This window comes from Somniosus microcephalus, chromosome 3 (assembly GCF_052327205.1).
Source record: "Somniosus microcephalus isolate GS21.2 chromosome 3, FLI_Smic_1.0, whole genome shotgun sequence".
Classification (NCBI taxonomy): Eukaryota; Metazoa; Chordata; class Chondrichthyes; order Squaliformes; family Somniosidae; genus Somniosus; species Somniosus microcephalus.
In genome coordinates this window covers 371891930-371914099 of record NC_140989.1, presented here as the reverse complement: position 1 = coordinate 371914099, position 22170 = coordinate 371891930, and the positions used below count along the sequence as shown (strand labels likewise).

The window sequence follows — 22170 nt, the reverse complement described above, 5'->3', positions numbered from 1 at the left end:
CTATCAAACTCCATGTGCTCAGGCCAAGGCAATAGAGTACCTATCACCAATGTCAGACATAACAGCAAGTATATCCTTCCTCAGATAAGGAGACCAAAACTGTGCCCAGTACTCCAGGTGTGGTCTCACCAAGGCCCTGTACAATTGTAGCAAGACTTCCTTACTCTTATACTCCAACCCCCTTTCAATAAAGGCCAACATGCCATTTGCCTTCCTTATTGCTTGCTCTACCTGCACGCTAGCTTTCTGTGTTTCCTGCATGAGGACACCCAAATCTCTGTGAACACCAATATTTGAAAGTTTCTCACCATTTAAAAAATATTGGTCTAGAAATCAGGTTGAGGCGCCAAACTGGCACCAAGTTCGCCTGAGCGCAGGATTTAGCTCAGCGTTCGAACCTTCAGCGATCGTCAGATATTCAGTTTCATTGCCCCTCGAGGGAGACGGGGCGAGGCTCGAGGCGCTCCGCGTCCCTCTTAGGGCGCTGAAACTGAATATCGCAGCACAACGTGCCGCAGCGCCACACGCTGCGGCATGGCACACTGCGGTACTGCAGGCCTTCCTCCCATTGTTAAGGGGGAGGTGCCTGCAACAGCGCGATCCCTGATCGCGAATGCCGGCAAAAGAGCCCGGCACCGAGGAGAAGTGCCGGGCTATCGGGAAACAGCCGGCAATGCCGCGGGGGGGGCGGTCAGGAGGCCGGGGACGGAGGTGCTGGCAGGCGGCCGCCGAAAAAGGCGGCCGCCCTGCACCTCCACCTTAACTTGCACCGCTGCCAGCACAATAAGGCCCCGTGAACCGGGCACGGGTAGCGAACGTCACAACTGCGACGTTCGCAACCAAATATCGTGAACGGGGCACGAATGGGGCGCTGCGCACACCGATGACGTCATTGGTGGTGGCGCAGCGTAAAAGGCTAACGCCACCATTATCGCCCCAACTCATTATCGCGGGAGGCGCAGCCAGTGGCGCTACAGCCACTGCCTGCCTCTTTAGGCGCTAACAAGTGGTGCTACTCACCCAATTTCTCCCCCATTCTGTTTTTCTATTCTTCCTACCAAAGTGAATAACCTCACATTTCCCTACGTCAGTGTTCGCAACCAATGGTTCCGCATTTCTCCTGTGAGGTCTGCCCTTCTTGCCGCCCCTCCCATGGCTGCAGTATAGGTCGGCCATAACCTGTCAACAAAAGGTGCCAGGTGTTCGTTTGGGCCTTGATCCACATCCACCACGGCCTTAAGAGGATCCCCTTTACCCTGTCCCAACACCTGGGCGACCCTCAACGTTAGCACATCCTAAGTGCCCGCTCCCCTTTTATTCTCTGGTGGAAGTCCAGCAAAGACACTGCTGCTTAGGGTAAATAGCAGCTTCTTTTCCTCCTCATCCATTAAAGCGGCCCTCTGTTCTACCTCCAGATAATGCCCTTGAGGGTCCCCTCCCATGGCCAGCTTGTTCATATCACTGAACGTTTCCTTAACTCCTCAGTATTATACAGGACCAGAAACTCCCTCTCTAGCGCCCCCAATGCTCCTTCACCTGCCCCCACGGCCGGTGCCTGGTACCGTTTTTGACCAATCGGGGCCACAGGTGGGGGTCTGACTCCCTCTGGTGGGCTATTCCCAGGTTGTGGGCACCTATCCTGGTGATTTTTGTCTTCCCCTTTGCTATCCCGCAGATCTCCTCCAACCACAGGAGTCATGGCACACACAAGACCCCTCTGGACCTGCAACCTTTCCTCCAGCTCTCCCTAATCTGTTCCTGACATTCAGTGTGATCCCCGGCAGCACTCCACTCCTCCAGAGCCTGTCTCTGAGTGACCCTGAATGCAGCCTTCAGCAGTTAGCTTTCTCTGCTCATTCTGCCCGATCTCTCTGGTTTTGATTTTGATTATTAAAACACTGGCTCTCAAGGTACTGCTCTTTATTACTCCACCTCTCCTTTGCCTTTTCCAACTGTCCCCTAAGCCTTTTCTTACTTTCTCGTTCATCCTCTAATTCCTGTCGAAGCCAGTTTACAACCGCTTCCCTATCACTGGCATTCTTTGCCATCTCTTCCATCTCTTTATTCATCTGAGCCATTTTACACACGTCATTCTTAAACTGCCTCGGGTATGCCATTTGTTATGTTCATTAATAACTAGACATTCTTATTATGAACACAGCTAGCTTCTAGCTAGTTATTTATTCAGTACACGTTCTCTAGGTACAGTATCTGTAGAGGCTTCCATGTGTGCTCCTGTGTGTAGGCTGCCATCTTGACTGTTGCCTTCTGGGTAGCCTAGTGCCTCATGGGTAATGTAGTCTTAAACATACAGCGAGATACAGCTCTACACAGCTCCACCTAGTGTCCACTATAGAATGACATGCTATTGATCACTACATCCCCCTTTCTTTGAAGTTTAACAAAATCAATATCAATCAACTTTCAAGAAAACAATAAAGATAGTATCAGTAACACTTTTGTTAGTGCTCTATAAACATAAACATTTTCAAAACAGTCAACACATTTACAAAGCTTTACATTGTACTCAAAGATTAAGTCTATCAGGCTCTTTTACTTCACGCGTGGATCTTCTCAACACGGGTAAGTCTGATGTGTCTTCATGGGATTGTTCTGGCGGTGAATGACAAGATGCCAGAACAAGATGCGGCATTGTCATCAATCTGGTCTTGAATAGTCTTGTGTTTTTAGGAGGGAACGGCGGTTCCTCCTGAGAATCTGTCCTTCCTCAGTTCTAACACTACCTTGGTCCTACTTCCTCAAGAACTGTAGCTTTCCTGTTCCATGCATCTGGATCCTCAATCCTGACAACATCATCCTTTGTCAATGGTTTTAGAGTTTTGGATGACTTGTCATAGTATGATTTCTGTTTCAGCTTTAACAGTTGAAGTCTCTGTCTCAGTTCCTCACTTTGCTGTTCTTTTGCACAGCAGGGTAGCGTGGTGCGCAACTTGCGACCCATTAGTAGTTCAGCAGGTGAAGAACCACAGTCTAAAGGTGAGGCTCGGTAGCTCAGCAGGGCGAGATAAGGATCAGACTTGCTTTCTGTCGCTTTCTTCAGTAGCTGCTTGAGAACTTGAACACCTTTCTCTGCCTTACCATTTGACTGAGCATACAGAGGACTGGATGTGATGTGCTGAAAGTCATAATGTGCTGCAAACTGTTGCCACTCCTTACAGTTGAAGCACGGACCATTGTCGCTAACGGCAATCCTGGGAATTCCATGTCTGGCGAAGATGGATTTCACATGCATTATGACACTGCTTGCTGTGGTGCTTGAGAGCAGTGCCATCTCAGGATAGTTAGAATAGTAGTCAATCACTATTAGATAGTCTTTACCATTTAAATGAAAAAGGTCCATACCAACCTTTTGCCATGCTGCTGTTGGTATGTCAGCTACTATCATTGGTTCCTTTGCTTGTTTGCTTTGGTGTTTCTGACATGTCTCACATTTGCCTATCATGTTCTCAATGTCCTTATTTATGCCAGGCCAATAAACAGTGTCTCTTGCTCTCCTTTTGCATTTTTCAATTCCGAGGTGTCCCTCATGAATCCTTTTGAGCATGTCTTGACGTAGAGCCTGTGGAATGACTATTCTGTTCTGTTTTAGTAATAGTCCACTTGCGACACTCAATTCTGACCTTAAGTGAAAATATTTTGGACAGGAACCTTTTGGCCAACCATGATGAATGTTCTCTATTACTGTTTGTAATACTGTATCTTTTACTGTTTCTTCTGCTATTTGCTTTGATTTTGTGTCTGACACGGGCAGCGCAGCAGTGACCATACTCACATGAACATCCACGTCTTCTTCAGTAGAGCTCACATGTCTCATTGTGGGTGCTCGGGATAGTGCATCTGCTAACACTATGTATTTGCCTGGTGTGTAGATCAGTTCAAAGTCATATCTTTGCAGCTTCATCATGAGTCGTTGAATCCTTGGAGACATCTCATTCAGGTTTTTTTTAATGATGGCAACCAGAGGGCTGTGGTCTGTCTCAACTGTGAAGGTGGGAAGTCCATATATGTAGCCATGAAACTTTTCTAGTCCAACTACCAAGCCTAGACATTCCTTTTCAATCTGGGCGTATCGACACTCAGTATCAGTCATAGACCTGGAGGCATAGGCAACAGGCTTCTAATCTTCACCATCTGCTTGTAGCAAGACCGCACCTAGGCCATCTTTTGATGCATCCGTTGACACTTTGATTCTTTTGGTTGGGTCAAAGAAGGTGAGTACAGGTGTGGTTGTCAGCACTGTTTTGAGGTTTATCTACTCTTGTTCATGTCTTTCTGTCCATGCAAACTCATTTGTTTTATGTAGCAGGTCTCGCAGACAGGCTGTCTTGGCTGACAAGTTAGGAATGAACTTTCCAATGAAGTTTATCATCCCTATGATGCGTAGCACTCCTTTTTTGTCAGTGGGTCGGGGCATTTTGAGTATGGCGTTTACTTTTTCCATATCTGGCTCTATTCCTTTACCAGATAGATTATCTCCTAGGAAAGTGACTTCCTGGACGCCAAACTGACACTTGGCTTTGTTGAGCTTCAGTCCATTCCGGCGTATGCTCTGTAGCACTTTAGTCAGTCTCTCATTGTGTTCTTTCAGTGTGGAGCCCCAGATGATGATGTCATCAACATAGACCCGAACTCCTTCCAGACCTTCAATTATGTGTTCCATCGCTCTATGAAAGATTTCAGATGCAGATATTATCCCGAAAGGCATTCTGAGGAAACAATACCTGCCAAATGGTGTGTTGAAGGTACAGTATTTGGTGCTCTCTTCATCCAGTTTTAGTTGCCAAAATCCTTGAGGCATCGAGCTTTGTGAAGTATCTGGCACCTGACATTTCACTGGTGATTCCTTCTCGCTTGGGAATCTGATAGTGTTCACGTTTTATGTTTGCATTTAAGTCCTTTGGATCCATGCATATTCTTAGATCATTGTTCTTTTTCTTTACACATACCATGGAGTTAACCCAGTCTGTTGGCTCTTCGACTTTCCTGATGACTCCTAGTGTGGTCATTCTGTCCAGTTCATTCTTGAGCCGGTCACGCAGGGGTGCTGGAACACTTCGTGGAGCATGTACCACTGGCTGAGCATCCTGCTTTAGCTGGATCTTGTAAGTGAATGGTAGAACTCCAAATCCTTTGAACACATCCTGGAAATTATTCACTACAGAATCCACCGAGTCATCTGGTCTGCTTATGGCACAGTTTATACGGTAGACTCTTTTGACCAGTTCTAAGTCCTCACAAGCTTTGTCACCCAGTAGTGAATCAAGCCTTTCAGCCACAACAGAAAACATGAGATGATGCACTTTGTCTTTGACTGTCACTTTAAGTCTGCATACACCTAAGCTATCTATTTTCTGTCCATTATAGTCCTTCAGTAGTACTGACTTTTTCTGTATTTTGGGCTTTTCTTTCGTATTGTTAATGTCACTCATACTGATTAAGTTTGCTTTTGCCCCAGTGTCCAGTTTCAATGTAACTAATGCTCCATTTATCTGCAGTGGGATCATCCATTTGTCCTCTTTTACTGCATTAACTTTATGTTCAGCATTGTCTATTTCTGAGGGCTGCACATTTTCTGTATCTTTTTTGATATCATCACATGACACCATTCCTACAAAAAATGTCTCACTTACATCAGTGTCCTCAATCACATTAACTCGTTGCCCTTTCTTAGTTTTTACTTTTGAAAAGCATTGTTTGGCAAAGTGATTCTTTCCATTACACTTTGTGCACATTTTTTCAAACGCTGGGCATTGTCTTAACTGGTGTTTGTAACCACAGCGTTTACAATTAAAAATTTCATCCTCCGATTGCTTTTCATTTCTGTTCTGTCCACGTTTCTTCCCCTTGTAGGACACAGCACCGACAGCAGCATTATCACTCATTACACTCGCATCATTATTGATTTCACTGAAAGTCTTCGTGTGATTTCGAGCTAGCTCGCTGGCTTTGCATATTTTCACTGCATTTTCCAAATTTAGTTCGGTTTCTCTCAACAGACGTTCCCTGACTTTTTTATCATGAATACCAAACACAATCTGGTCACGAATCATGGATGCTTTGAGCTCAGAGAAATTACATGTCTGTGCTTTCAGTTTCAGATCAGTTATAAAGCTAACAAAAGTCTCATTTTGTTGCTGTGTCCGAGAACGGAAGATGTATCTTTCATACGTCTCATTCTTTTTGGGAGAGCAATGTGCATCAAATTTTTTTAGCACATCTTCTACTTTTTCTCTGTTCTCCGCTGGATTAAATACAAATGTATTAAATACCTCTATCGCCTGTGGGCCTGCAACCGTAAGCAGCAACGCTATCTTCCTTGCGTCTGGCTTCGTACCGAATCCGATGGCTGCAATGTAGAGTTCGAATTGTTGTTTAAAAGTCTGCCAATTGTAGTCGATTTTTTCTGTGAGATTCAAACGCTCTGGTGGCTTCAAATTCTCCATTTCGCTTTTCACAATTTTCAGCAGATCTTCACCACCCTGGTACCATGTTATGTTCATTAATAACTAGACATTCTTATTTTGAACACAGCTAGCTTCTAGCTAGTTATTTATTCAGTACACGTTCTCTAGGTACAGTATCTGTAGAGGCTTCCATGTGTGCTCCTGTGTGCAGGCTGCCATCTTGACTGTTGCCTTCTGGGTAGCCTAGTGCCTCATGGGTAATGTAGTCTTAAACCTACAGCTATATACAGCTCTACACATCTCCACCTCGTGTCCACTATAGAATGACATGCTATTGTTCACTACACCATTAACCAGATGGCCTTTACCATCCCTGGCTGGCATGTGGACCCTCGGGTTCACTGTTCGGTCTCACCCACTGGGTCATCACCATCAACAATGACCCGTACCCACCCCTCCCTCAGGGGTAACTTTACTGTCACATACTTCGTGACTAACTCATCCATCGTCTTTCCCATTGTTTGTCTCTGTTGGCGCGCCAATTAACTCTTACAGGGTACAATCCTGAAGCAGGTGCACGAACAGAGAGACCTGGGGGTATGTGTGCATAAATCGTTGAAGGTGGCAGGGCAGATTGAGAAAGCAGTTAAAAAGGCTTATGGGATCCTGGGCTTCATAAATAGAGGCATAAAGAACAAAAGTGTGGAAGTTATGATGAACCTGTATAAAACATTGGTTTGGCCCCAACTGGAGTATTGTGTCTAATTCTGGGCACCGCACTTTAGGAAGGATGTGAAGGCCTTAGAGAGGGTGCAGAAAAGATTTACAAGAATGGTTCCAGGGATGAGGGACTTCAGTTACATGGATAGACTGGAGAAGCTGGGGTTGTTCTCCTTGGAGCAGAGAAGATTGAGAGGAGATTTGATAGAGGTGTTCAAAATCATGAGGGGTCTGGACAGAGTAGATAGAGAGAAACTGTTCCCATTGGTGGAAGGGTCGAGAACCAGAGGACACAGATTTAAGGTGATTGGCAGAAGAACCAAAGGTGACGTAGGAAGAAACTTTTTTACTTAGCGAGTTGTTGTGATCTGGAATGCACTGCCTGAAAGGGTGGTGGAGGCAGATTCAATCACAGCTTTCAAAAGGGAGTTGGATAAATACCTGAAGAAAATAAATTTGCAGGGCTGTGGGGAAAGGGCGGGGGAGTGGGACTGGCTGAGGTGTTCTTGCAGAGAGCTGGCACGGGCTCGACGGGCTGAATGGCCTCCTTCTGTGCTGTAACCATTCTATCATTCTATGAATCCATTCCATCTCAGCTCATTGAACAAAACTTTAGTAGCAATATTGAAGTTGGGAGCATTGGATGTAAAGTGGTGCTTGTTTCACTGATTGCATTGAGATTCGGAGGTTTGGGACTGTAGGAACCACAGTGAATCATGAGTTGATTTAACTTTATGATCTGATTAAGAAAGGTGCAGATGGAACATTACCCTGGGGTAGGGGGAATCAATAGTTGGCGACGCAGCACTGGGTTAGTTTTTGTCTATCTTGTACTAAGTACCGGCTTCAAACCAAGTCAAGTATTCATTCTCGGGATGTGGGCGTCGCTGGCAAGGCCGGCATTTATTGCCCATCCCTAGTTGCCCTTGAGGAGGTGGTGGTGAGCCGCCGCCTTGACCTGCTGCAGTCCGTGTGGTGAAGGTGCTCCCACAGTGCTGTAGGGAGGGAGTTCCAGGATATCGACCCAGCGACGATGAAAGAACGGCCGATATACTTCCAAATGGGGATGGTGTGTGTGACTCGGAGGGGAACTTGGAGGTGGTGGAGTTCCCATGCGCCTGCTGCCCTTGTCCTTCTAGATGGTGGAGGTCACGATTTAATCAAGGCTTCAATCTCTCTCAATGTGGACGAGTTAATAACAAACAGCCATCAACTCGAGTATGTCTTGTCTCAGTGGAACATTGCAACGGACCTGAGACATGGAGGCTCCAGGAACAACTGATTCCAAGGATAACAATCCCTATGGGAAGTGAAGATGGTGCTGTTTTTTCTACCCACATAATTAACCATTTCTTCATAGTTTCAAATCTAATCTTCGGCACATCTCCGTTTGAACAAAAAGCATCACACTGACCCTGAGCTGGGGTGCTGGGATTCCCAGGTACAGAATGGGCAAAGTGTCTAAAGTTCCTCCACTCACGCTTACAAATGAAAGGTTTAAATTCAATTAAACAGCTGCACTGAAATAGGTGAGAGGAAATTCAGACAATGCATTAAACGTTTGCTATCTAATATGACATCTCATTGAAATCAGCAACTTGCATTTATATAGCATCTTAAAAATAGTAAAATGTCCTAAGACACTTCACAGGAGTGACAAATAAACATAAATTGACACCGAGACATAGAGGAGATATTATGACAGGCTTGGTCCAAGAGGTAGGTTTTAAGGAGCGTCTTAAAGGAGGAGAGAGAGGCGGAGAGGTTTAGGGAGGGAATTCCAGAGCTTAGGGCCCAGGCAGCTGAAGGCACGGCTGCCAATGGTGAACCTTCAGACCTCGGACTTTCTGAGCTTCAGACAGCGGACATTCTGAAATCGATTATTCGGAATGATGGAGTGAATGTTTAAGGTGGTGGATGGGCTGCCAATCAAGTGGGCTGCTTTGTCCTGGATGGTTTGAGCTTCTTGAGTGTTGTTGGAGCTGCACTCATCCAGGCAAGTGGAGAGTATTCCATCACACTCCTTACTTGTGCCTTGTAGATGGTGGAAAGGCTTTGGGGAGAACATAAGAACATAAGAAGTAGGAGCAGGAGTAGACCATACGGCCCCTCGGGCCTGCTACGCCATTCAATAGGATCATGGCTGATCCGAATCTAGACCCATGTCCACTTCCCTGCCCTCTCCCCGAAACCCCTAATTCCCTTATCTGCTAGGAAACTGTCTATCTCCGTTTTAAATTTATTTAATGTTGCAGCTTCCACAGCTCTCTGGGGTAGCAAATTCTATAGATTTACTACCCTCTGAGTGAAGAAGTTTCTCCTCATCTCAGTTTTGAAAGGGCAGCCCCTTATTCTAAGATTATGCCCCCTAGTTCTAGTCTCACCCATCAGTGGAAATATCCTCACCGCATCCACCCGATCAAGCCCTCTCACAATCTTGTATGTTTCAATAAGATCGCCTCTCATTCTTCTGAACTCCAATGAGTAGAGGCCCAACCTACTCAACCTTTCCTCATACGTCAACCCCCTCATCTCCGCAATCAACCGAGTGAACCTTCTCTGAACCGCCTCGAGAGCAAGTATATCTTTTCTTGAATATGGAAACCAAAACTGCACGCAGTATTCCAGGTGTGGCCTCACCAATACCCTATATAACTGCAGCAAGACTTCCCTGTTTTTATACTCCATCCCCCTTGCAATAAAAGCCAAGATTGCATTGGCCTTCCTGATCACCTGCTGCACCTGCATACTAACTTTTTGTGTTTCATGCACCAGGACCCCCAGATCCCTTTGTACTGTAGCACGTTGCAGTTTCTCTCCATTTAGATAACTTGCTCTTTGATTTTTTCTGCCAAAGTGCATAACCTCACACTTTCCAACATTATATTCCATCTGCCAAATCTCTGCCCACTCACTTAGCCTGTCTATGTTCTTTTGCAGGTTTTTTATGTCCTCCTCACTGCTTTCCCTCCCATCTTTGTATCGTCGGCAAACTTGGATATGTTGCACTCGGTCCCTTCCTCCAAATTGTTAATATAGATTGTAAAGATGGTGTGGAGAAGCCGGTGTTGGACTGGGGTGGACAAATGTAAGCAGTCACACAACACCAGGTTATAGTCCAACAGTTTTATTTGAAATCACAAGCTTTCGGAGTGCTGCTCCTTCATCAGGTGAAGTGGAGAGATGCCTATAGACACAGCATATATAGTCAGAGAATAATGCCAGATGATTACAGGTAATCTTTCTAACTGCCCTTTATCACACCTCGGCAGAGAGATAATCACAGCAATCAAAGGTGTGAATGGTGTCCAAACAGGTTAGTCAGGAAAACATTACATCAAAGAACAATGAAGTGGGGTCACAAGGGGTCAAATGTTGCAGATGCTGGGGTCTGTATGAAAAACAAAAAACAGACAAAGAAACATTTTTTTTTGCTGGAAATCACAGCAGGTCCGGCCGCATCTGTGTAGAGAGAACAAGCCAATGACGACTCGAGTCTGGGTGACCCTACGTCAGGTGGGGTTACATGTAGCGTGACATGAACCCAAGATCCTGGTTGAGGCCGTCCTCATGAGTGCGGAACTTGGCTATCAGTTTCTGCTCGACGATTTTGTGTTGTCGTGTGTCTCGAAGGCTGCCTTGGAGAATGCTTACCCGAAGATCGGAGGCTGAATGTCCTTGACTGCTGAAGTGTTCCCCGACTGGGAGGGAACACTCCTGCCTGGTGATTGTTGCGCGGTGTCCGTTCATCCATTGTCGCAGTGTCTGCATGGTATCGCAGATGTACCATGCTCCGGGGCATCCTTTCCTGCAATGTATGAGGTAGACAACGTTGGCCGAGTCACATGAGTATGTACCATGTACCTGGTGGGTGGTGTCCTCATGTGTGATGATGATATCTGTGTTGATGATCTGGCATGTCTTGCAGAGGTTGCCGTGGCAGGGTTGTGTGGTGTCGTGGTCGTTGTTCTCCTGAAAGCTGGGTAATTTGCTGCAGACAATGGTCTGTTTGAGGTTAGGCGGCTGTTTGAAGGCGAGTAGTGGAGGCATGGGGATGGCCTTAGCGAGGTGTTCGTCATCATCAATGACATGTTGAAGGCTGCGAAGAACATGGCGTAGTTTCTCCGCTCCGGGGAAGTACTGGATGACGAAGGGTACTCTGTTGGTTGTGTCCCGTGTTTGTCTTCTGAGGAGGTCTATGCGATTTTTCGCTGTGGCCCGTCGGAACTGTCGATCGACGAGTCGAGCATCATACCCCGTTCTTACGAGGGCGTCTTTCAGCGTCTGTAGGTGTCCATCGCGTTCCTCCTCATCTGAGCAGATCCTGTGTATTCGCAGGGCTTGTCCATAGGGGATGGCTTCTTTAACGTGGTTAGGGTGGAAGCTGGAGAAGTGGAGCATCCTGAGGTTGTCCGTGGGCTTGCGGTAGAGTGAAGTGCTGAGGTGTCCGTCTTTGATGGATATTCGTGTGTCCAAAAATGAAACCGATTCTGAGGAGTAGTCCATGGTGAGTTTGATGGTGGGATGGAACTTGTTGATGTTATCGTGTCGTCTTTTCAGTGATTCTTCGCCGTGGGTCCATAGGAAGAAAATGTCGTCGATGTATCTGGTCTATAGCGTTGGTTGGAGGTCCTGTGCAGCGAAGAAGTCTTGCTCGAACTTGTGCATGAAGATGTTGGCGTATTGGGGTGCGAATTTGGTCCCCATGGCTGTTCCGTGTGTTTGGGTAAAGAACTGGTTGTCGAAGGTGAAGACATTGTGGTGAAGGATGAAGCGGATGAGTTGTAGGATGGATTCATCAGGAGAATGAGGCTCCGGGAATTCTTCCACAAATCCCAAGATGTCAGCAGCGAACCCAATGAGACAACCAATGATCCGGAACAGCAGACAGAGGGATCCGCAGTGCAGCAACCGAAGATGAAAGAGTCAAATTGGACCCCTCCGGAGGGTCGCTGCCCTAAGCTTGACATGTATGCTCAAGCTGTCAGGAGATGCATCAACGCCAGATTCATCAGCCGCACTCACAAGACAGTCCAGAATGTCACCCGAGCACAACGCAACACCATCCACGCTCTAAAGACCAACCGCAACATCGTCATCAAACCAGCAGACAAAGGAGGAGCCATCGTCATACAGAACAGAACGGACTATTGCAAAGAAGCATACCGACAACTGGACAACCAGGAACACTACAGACAGTTACCCGCAGATCCTACCAAAGAACACACCTGCCAACTCAACAGACTGATCAAGACCTTCGATCCAGACCTTCAAAGCATCCTACGCGCTGTAATCCCACGTACTCCCCGCGTGGGAGACTTCTACTGCCTCCCAAAAATACACAAAGCCAACATAACCGGACGTCCTATTGCATCAGGCAACGGAACCCTGTGTGAGAACCTCTCTGGATACGTCGAGGGCATCCTGAAACCCATCGTACAGGGAACCCCCAGCTTCTGTCGCGACACTACAGACTTCTTACAGAAACTCAGCACCCACAGACCAGTTGAACCAGGAACACTCCTCGCCACGATGGACATCTCGGCACTCTACACCAGTATCCCCCACGATGACGGCATCGCTGCGACAGCCTCAGTACTCAACACCGACAACAGCCAATCTCCAGATGCCATCCTACAACTCATCCGCTTCATCCTTGACCACAATGTCTTCACCTTTGACAAACAGTTCTTTACCCAAACGCATGGAACAACCATGGGGACCAAATTCACACCCCAATACGCCAACATCTTCATGCACAAGTTCGAGCAAGACTTCTTCGCTGCACAGGACCTCCAACCAACGCTATACACCAGATACATTGATGACATTTTCCTCCTATGGACCCACGGTGAAGAATCACTGAAAAGACTACACGATAACATCAACAAGTTCCATCCCACCATCAAACTCACCATGGACTACTCCTCAGAATTGGTTTCATTCTTGGACACACGAATCTCCTTCAAAGACGGACACCTCAGCACTTCACTCTACCGCAAGCCCACGGACAACCTCAGGATGCTCCACTCCTCCAGCTTCCACCCTAACCATGTTAAAGAAGCCATCCCCAATGGACAAGCCCTGCGAATACACAGGATCTGCTCAGATGAGGAGGAACACGATGGACACCTACAGACGCTGAAAGACGCCCTCGTAAGAACGGGGTATGACGCTCGACTCGTCGATCGACAGTTCCGACGGGCCACAGCAAAAAATCTCATAGACCTCCTCAGAAGGCAAACACGGGACACAACCAACAGAGTACCCTTCGTCGTCCAGTACTTCCCCGGAGCAGAGAAACTACGCCATGTTCTTCGCAGCCTTCAACGTGTCATCGATGACGACGAGCACCTCGCTAAGGCCATCCCCATGCCGCCACTACTCGCCTTCAAACAGCCGCCTAACCTCAAACAGACCATCGTTCGCAACAAATTACCCAGCTTTCAGGAGAACAGCGACCACGACACCACACAACCCTGCCACGGCAACCTCTGCAAGACATGCCAGATCATCAACACAGATACCATCATCACACGTGAGGACACCACCCACCAGGTACATGGTACATACTCATGTGACTCGGCCAATGTTGTCTACCTCATAGGTTGCAGGAAAGGATGTCCCGGAGCATGGTACATCGGCGAGACCATGCAGACACTGCGGCAACGGATGAACGGACACCGCGCAACAATCACCAGGCAGGAGTGTTCCCTCCCAGTCAGGGAACACTTCAGCAGTCAAGGACATTCAGCCTTCGATCTTCAGGTAAGCATTCTCCAAGGCGGCCTTCGAGACACACGACAACGCAAAACCGTCGAGCAGAAACTGATAGCCAAGTTCCGCACTCATGAGGACGGCCTCAACCGGGATCTTGGGTTCATGTCACGCTACATGTAACCCCACCTGACGTAGGGTCATCCAGACTCGAGTCGTTGTTGGCTTGTTCTCTCTACATAGATGCGGCCGGACCTGCTGTGATTTCCAGCAAAAAAAATGTTTTTTTGTCTGTTTTTTGTTTTTCATTCAGACCCCAGCATCTGCAGCATTTGACCCCTTGTGACCCCACCTCATTGTTCTTTGATGTAATGTTTTCCTGACTAACCTGTTTGGACACCATTCACACCTTGATTGCTGTGATTATCTCTGCCGAGGTGTGATAAATGGCAGTTAGAAAGATTACCTGTAATCATCTGGCATTATTCTCTGACTATATAAGCTGTGTCTTTATGCATCTCTCCACTTCACTTGATGAAGGAGCAGCGCTCCGAAAGCTTGTGATTTCAAATAAAACTGTTGGACTATAACCTGGTGTTGTGTGACTTCTTACATTGTAAAGAGTTGGGGTCCCAGCACTGACCCCTGCGGAACACCACTAGTTACTGATTGCCAGCCCGAGAACGAACCATTTATCCCAACTCTTTGTTTTCTGTTAGATAGCCAATCTTCCACCCATGCCAGTATATTACCCCCAATCCCGTGATTTTTTTAGCTTGATCAGTAATCTTTTGTGTGGAACCTTGTCAAATGCCTTTTGGAAGTCCAAATACACTACATGCACTGGTTCCCCTTTATCCACCCTGTATGTTACGTCCTCAAAGAATTCGAGCAAATTTGTCAAACATGACTTCCCCTTCATAAAACCATGCTGACTCTGTCCTATTAAATTATGTTTATCCAAATGCTCTGTTACTGTTTCCTTAATAATGGACTCCAACATTTTGCCAACCACAGATGTTAGGCTAACTGGTCTATAGATTCCAGCTTTTTGTCTACTTCCCTTCTTAAATAAGGGTGTTACATTAGCAGTTTTCCAATCTGCCGGGACCTTTCCTGAGTCCAGGGAGTTTTGGAAAATAATCACCAATGCATCCACAATCCCTACCGCCACTTCTCTCAAGACCCTAGGATGTAGGCCATCAGGTCCGGGGGATTTATCCGCCTTGAGTCCCATTATTTTACCGAGTACCATCTCCTTAGTGATTTTAATCGTGTTTAGCTCCTCCCCCCCCCATTGCCCCCTGTTTGTCCAGTGTTGGGATATTTTTAGTGTCCTCTACTGTAAAGACTGATACAAAATATTTGTTCAGCATCTTTGCCATCTCCATGTTCCCCACCACTAGTTTCCCGGTCTCATCCTCTAAGGGACCAACGTCCACTTTAGCCACCCTTTTTCTTTTTATATAGCTGTAGAAACTCTTGCTATCTGTTTTTATATTTTTTGCCAGTTTACTTTCATAATCGATCTTCCCTTTCTTAATTAATCTTTTAGTTATTTTAAATGCTTCCCAATCTTCTATCCTTCCACTAGATTTGGCTACTTTAAATGCCCTTGTTTTCAGTCGGATACTATCCTTTATTACTTTACTAAGCCACGGATGGCTGTCTTTTCTTTTACTCCCCTTTTTCCTCAGTGGAATATATTTATCTTGAAAGATGTGAAATATCTCCTTGAATGTAGACCACTGCTCTTGTACCGTCTTACACTTTAATCTGTTTTCCCAGTGCACTTTAGTCAATTCTACTCTCATGCCTTCATAGTCTCCTTTATTTAAGCTCAGTACGCTGGTTTGAGATCCAACTCTCTCGCCCTCAAACTGAATTTGGAATTCAACCATGTTATGGTCACTCATTCCAAGGGGATCCTTTACTAGGACATTTTTATTAATCCTGTCTCATTACACAGGACCAGATCTAAGAGTCAGGAGGTGAGACACTAGCTGCAGAATACCCAGCCTCTGACCTGCTCTTGTAGCCACAGTATTTATGAGCTTGCTCTAGTTGGGTTCTGCTTCGAGTTGGCGCTGTCTTAAAGGGTGCACTAAGCAGACAAACCCTCTCTCCCCCCCTGCAGACACAGGCCGCGATCCCCACCCTCGCCCTCTCTCCCCCTCCAGACACAGGCCGCGATCCCCACCCTTGCCCTCTCTCTCCCTGCAGACACAGGCCGCGATCCCCACCCTCGCCCTCTCTCCCTCCCCCTGTAGACACAGGCCGCGATCCCCACCCTCGCCCTCTCTCTCTCCCCCTGTAGACACAGGCCACGATCCCCACCCTCGCCCTCTCTCTCCCCCCAGACACAGGCCGCGATCCCCACCCTCGCCCTCTCTCTCCCCCTGTAGACACAGGCCGCGATCCCCACCCTCGCCCTCTCTCTCCCCCTGTAGACACAGGCCGCGATCCCCACCCTCGCCCTCTCTCTCCCCCTGTAGACACAGGCCGCGATCCCCACCCTCGCCCTCTCTCTCCCCCCAGACACAGGCCGCGATCCCCACCCTCGCCCTCTCTCTCCCCCCAGACACAGGCCGCGATCCCCACCCTCGCCCTCTCTCTCCCCCTGTAGACACAGGCCGCGATCCCCACCCTTGCCCTCTCTCTCCCCCTGCAGACACAGGCCGCGATCCCCACCCTCGCCCTCTCTCTCCCCCCAGACACAGGCCGCGATCCCCACCCTCGCCCTCTCTCTCCCCCTGTAGACACAGGCCGCGATCCCCACCCTCGCCCTCTCTCTCCCTGTAGACACAGGCCGCGATCCCCACCCTCGCCCTCTCTCTCCCCCTGTAGACACAGGCCATGATCCCCACCCTCGCCCTCTCTCTCCCCCCAGACACAGGCCGCGATCCCCACCCTCGCCCTCTCTCTCACTGTAGACACAGGCGCGATCCCCACCCTCGCCCTCTCTCTCCCCCCAGACACAGGCCGCGATCCCCACCCTCGCCCTCTCTCTCTCCCCCTGTAGACACAAGTCGCGATCCCCACCCTCGCCCTCTCTCTCCCCCCAGACACAGCCCGCGATCCCCACCCTCGCCCTCTCTCTCCCCCTGTAGACACAGGCCGCGATCCCCACCCTCGCCCTCTCTCTCCCCCCAGACACAGGCCGCGACCCCCACCCTCGCCCTCTCTCTCCCCCCAGACACAGGCCGCGATCCCCACCCTCGCCCTCTCTCTCTCCCCCTGTAGACACAGGCCGCGATCCGCACCCTCGCCCTCTCTCTCTCCCCCTGCAGACACAGGCCGCGATCCCCACCCTCGCCCTCTCTCCCCCTGTAGACACAGGCCGCGATCCCCACCCTCGCCCTCTCTCTCTCCCTGTAGACACAGGCCGCGATCCCCACCCTCGCCCTCTCTCTCCCTGCAGACACAGGCCGCGATCCCCACCCTCGCCCTCTCTCTCCCTGCAGACAAAGGCCGCGATCCCCACCCTCGCCCTCTCTCTCCCCCTGTAGACACAGGCCGCGATCCCCACCCTCGCCCTCTCTCTCCCCCCAGACACAGGCCGCGATCCCCACCCTCGCCCTCTCTCCCCCTGTAGACACAGGCCGCGATCCCCACCCTCGCCCTCTCTCTCCCCCTGTAGACACAGGCCGCGATCCCCACCCTCGCCCTCTCTCCCCCCAGACACAGGCCGCGATCCCCACCCTCGCCCTCTCTCTCCCCCTGCAGACACAGGCCGCGATCCCCACCCTCGCCCTCTCCCCCTGTAGACACAGGCCGCGATCCCCACCCTCGCCCTCTCTTCCCCCCAGACACAGGCCGCGATCCCCACCCTCGCCCTCTCTTCCCCCCAGACACAGGCCGCGATCCCCACCCTCGCCCTCTCTCTCCCCCTGTAGACACAGGCCACGATCCCCACCCTCGCCCTCTCTCTCCCCCCAGACACAGGCCGCGATCCCCACCCTCGCCCTCTCTCTCCCCCTGTAGACACAGGCCGCGATCCGCACCCTCGCCCTCTCTCTCCCCCTGTAGACACAGGCCGCGATCCCCACCCTCGCCCTCTCTCTCCCCCTGTAGACACAGGCCGCGATCCCCACCCTCGCCCTCTCTCCCCTCAGACACAGGCCGCGATCCCCACCCTCGCCCTCTCTCTCCCCCCAGACACAGGCCGCGATCCCCACCCTCGCCCTCTCTCTCCCCCTGTAGACACAGGCCGCGATCCCCACCCTCGCCCTCTCCCCCTGTAGACACAGGCCGCGATCCCCACCCTCGCCCTCTCTTCCCCCCAGACACAGGCCGCGATCCCCACCCTCGCCCTCTCTCTCCCCCCAGACACAGGCCGCGATCCCCACCCTCGCCCTCTCTCTCCCCCTGTAGACACAGGCCACGATCCCCACCCTCGCCCTCTCTCTCCCCCCAGACACAGGCCGCGATCCCCACCCTCGCCCTCTCTCTCCCCCTGTAGACACAGGCCGCGATCCGCACCCTCGCCCTCTCTCTCCCCCTGTAGACACAGGCCGCGATCCCCACCCTCGCCCTCTCTCTCCCCCTGTAGACACAGGCCGCGATCCCCACCCTCGCCCTCTCTCCCCCCAGACACAGGCCGCGATCCCCACCCTCGCCCTCTCTCTCCCCCCAGACACAGGCCGCGATCCCCACCCTCGCCCTCTCTCTCCCCCTGTAGACACAGGCCGCGATCCCCACCCTCGCCCTCTCTCTCCCCCTGTAGACACAGGCCGCGATCCCCACCCTCGCCCTCTCTCTCCCCCTGTAGACACAGGCCGCGATCCCCACCCTCGCCCTCTCTCTCCCCCCAGACACAGGCCGCGATCCCCACCCTCGCCCTCTCTATCCCCCTGTAGACACAGGCCGCGATCCCCACCCTCGCCCTCTCTCCCCCTCCAGACACAGGCCGCGATCCCCACCCTCACCCTCTCTATCCCCCTGTAGACACAGGCCGCGATCCCCACCCTCGCCCTCTCTCCCCCTCCAGACACAGGCCGCGATCCCCACCCTCACCCTCTCTCTCTCCCTGTAGACACAGGCCGCGATCCCCACCCTCGCCCTCTCTCCCCCTCCAGACACAGGCCGCGATCCCCACCCTCGCCCTCTCTCCCCCTGTAGACACAGGCCGCGATCCCCACCCTCGCCCTCTCTCCCCCTGCAGACACAGGCCGCGATCCCCACCCTCGCTCTCTCTCTCTCCCTGTAGACACAGGCCGCGATTCCCACCCTCGCCCTCTCTCTCTCCCCAGACACAGGCCGCGATCCCCACCCTCGCCCTCTCTCTCCCCCTGTAGACACAGGCCGCGATCCCCACCCTCGCCCTCTCTCCCCCTGCAGACACAGGCCGCGATACCCACCCTCGCCCTCTCTCTCTCTCACTGCAGACACAGGCCGCGATCCCCACCCTCGCCCTCTCTCTCCCCCCAGACACAGGCCGCGATCCCCACCCTCGCCCTCTCTCTCCCCCCAGACACAGGCCGCGATCCCCACCCTCGCCCTCTCTCTCTCCCTGTAGACACAGGCCGCGATCCCCACCCTCGCCCTCTCTCTCACTGCAGACACAGGCCGCGATCCCCACCCTCGCCCTCTCTCTCCCCCCAGACACAGGCCGCGATCCCCACCCTCGCCCTCTCTCTCCCCCCAGACACAGGCCGCGATCCCCACCCTCGCCCTCTCTCACTGCAGACACAGGCCGCGATCCCCACCCTCGCCCTCTCTCTCCCTGTAGACACAGGCCACGATCCCCACCCTCGCCCTCTCTCTCCCCCCAGACACAGGCCGCGATCCCCACCCTCGCCCTCTCTCTCTCTCACTGCAGACACAGGCCGCGATCCCCACCCTCGCCCTCTCTCTCCCTGTAGACACAGGCCGCGATCCCCACCCTCGCCCTCTCTCTCCCCCTGTAGACACAGGCCGCGATCCCCACCCTCGCCCTCTCTCTCCCCCCAGACACAGGCCGCGATCCCCACCCTCACCCTCTCTCTCCCCCTGTAGACACAGTCCGCGATCCCACCCTCGCCCTCTCTCTCTCCCCAGACACAGGCCGCGATCCCCACCCTCACCCTCTCTCTCCCCCTGTAGACACAGGCCGCGATCCCACCCTCGCCCTCTCTCTCTCCCCAGACACAGGCCGCGATCCCCACCCTCGCCCTCTCTCCCCCTGTAGACACAGGCCGCGATCCCCACCCTCGCCCTCTCTCTCCCCCTGCAGACACAGGCCGCGAACCCCACCCTCGCCCTCTCTCTCCCCCCAGACACAGGCCGCGATCCCCACCCTCGCCCTCTCTCTCTCCCCCTGTAGACACAGGCCGCGATCCCCACCCTCGCCCTCTCTCTCCCCCTGTAGACACAGGCCGCGATCCCCACCCTCGCCCTCTCTCTCTCCCCCTGTAGACACAGGCCGCGATCCCCACCCTCGCCCTCTCTCTCCCCCCAGACACAGGCCGCGATCCCCACCCTCGCCCTCTCTCTCTCCCCCTGTAGACACAGGCCGCGATCCCCACCCTCGCCCTCTCTCTCTCCCCCTGTAGACACAGGCCGCGATCCCCACCCTCGCCCTCTCTCCCCCTGCAGACACAGGCCGCGATCCCCACCCTCACCCTCTCTCTCTCTCCCCCTGCAGACACAGGCCGCGATCCCCACCCTCGCCCTCTCCCCCTGCAGACACAGGCCGCGATCCCCACCCTCACCCTCTCTCTCCCCCTGCAGACACAGGCCGCGATCCCCACCCTCACCCTCTCTCTCTCCCTGTAGACACAGGCCGCGATCCCCACCCTCGCTCTCTCTTCCAGAAAAGGTTTGCTAATCTCGGGCAACACTGAAGAGGCTGACTCCTGTAATGATATCAGCAAATAGTGATGGTATTTGCCTGTTTGATTATTTATGCCTTACCAGCATATTTGCCTGATTGATTATTTATGCCTGACCAGCAGAGGGCATGTGAGAGACAAGCAGTTTAGTTTTAGTTTCGTTTTCGATGGATCTCTAAGATGGTGTCTCCTGTAATGCTGTTAACTGAGTTGAACACACTTTAGATAGAGAGACATTCTCTTTCATGAATGTGTCGTCATTGAACCCACTTACAAATCAATACAACTCCCAAGAACACGTGCCTGTCGCTAGGGAAAACCCTCCTATGATCTCCGAGAGAGGTGGATGAGAGTTATACTGAAGAAGAATCGATCAAAGTGCCTCGGATTTGGCCATGATGAGCGTGTGTGAAAAGGACTTCTCTTAAAGGGGCCGCTACCTTGTTGAAGGGTAAACCATCCTCAGAGGAAAGAACTATGTCTGGCAAAAAAATTGTTTTTCACCTTTTCATAAGCATAAGACGTTAATCACAACAAGACACTACTGGATTCATGTCACATGACAGTGGGTCTCTCTCTCTCTCTCTCTCTGTATCTCTCTATCTGTGTGTGTCTCTCTGTATCTCTGTATCGCTCTCTCTCTATCTCTCTCTATCTCTCTGTGTCTCTCTATCTCTCTCTATCTCTCTTTATCTCTGTGTCTCTCTGTATCTCTCTGTCTCTCTCTCTATTTCTCTCTCTCTCTATCTCTCTGTCTCTCTCTCTCTCTCTCTCTAACTCTCTGTCTGTCTCTATCTCTCTCTCCCCCCTCCCTCTCGCCAATCGCAGAGAGAATTGCGTTTTCCAAACATAGATGGAGCCTGTTTAATGTTTGCAGCATCTTCACCGGCAGCACCTCCCAAACCTGCAACCTCTACCTAGAATGACAAGGGCAGCAGGCGCATGGAAACACCACCACCACCAAGTTCCCCTCCAAGTCACACACACCATCCTGACTTGGAAATATATCACCGTTCCTTCATCATCGCTGGGTCAAAATCCTGGAGCCCCCTCACTAACAGCACTGTGGGAGCACCTTTCCTGCTTGAAATGATTTGAGTGTCAAACCGCAGTGTGTTACGCTGCACAATCCGGTTAAACTGCCCAGACTTTCAATCGAGAAAAGCTGTGATTTTACTCCTGAACTTTTCACATAGTGACTGGGCAGGAGGGTCGGGAACCAGAGGACACAGAGTGAAGGGAATTGGCAAAAGAACCAGAGGGGAGATGAGGAGAATGTTTTTACAGCGAGTTGTTGTGATCTGGAATGCGCTGCCTGAAAGGGCGGTGGAAGCAGATTCAGTAGGAACTTTCAAAAGGAAATTGGATAAATACTTGAAGGAGAAAGATTAACAGGGTTGTGGGGAAAGAGCAGGGAGTGGGACTAATTGGAGAGCTCTTTCAAAGAGCTGGCACAGGCGCGATGGGCCGAATGACCTCCTCCTGTGAGGTGCTTT

General features: G+C 51.3%; 1 protein-coding gene across 1 annotated transcript in view; it reads left to right on the top strand.

Moving 5' to 3' along the window:
• Positions 1-22170, top strand: part of LOC147122437 (collagen alpha-1(XI) chain-like) — a 745903-nt gene that overhangs the window by 261802 nt on the left and 461931 nt on the right. The window lies entirely within an intron of this gene.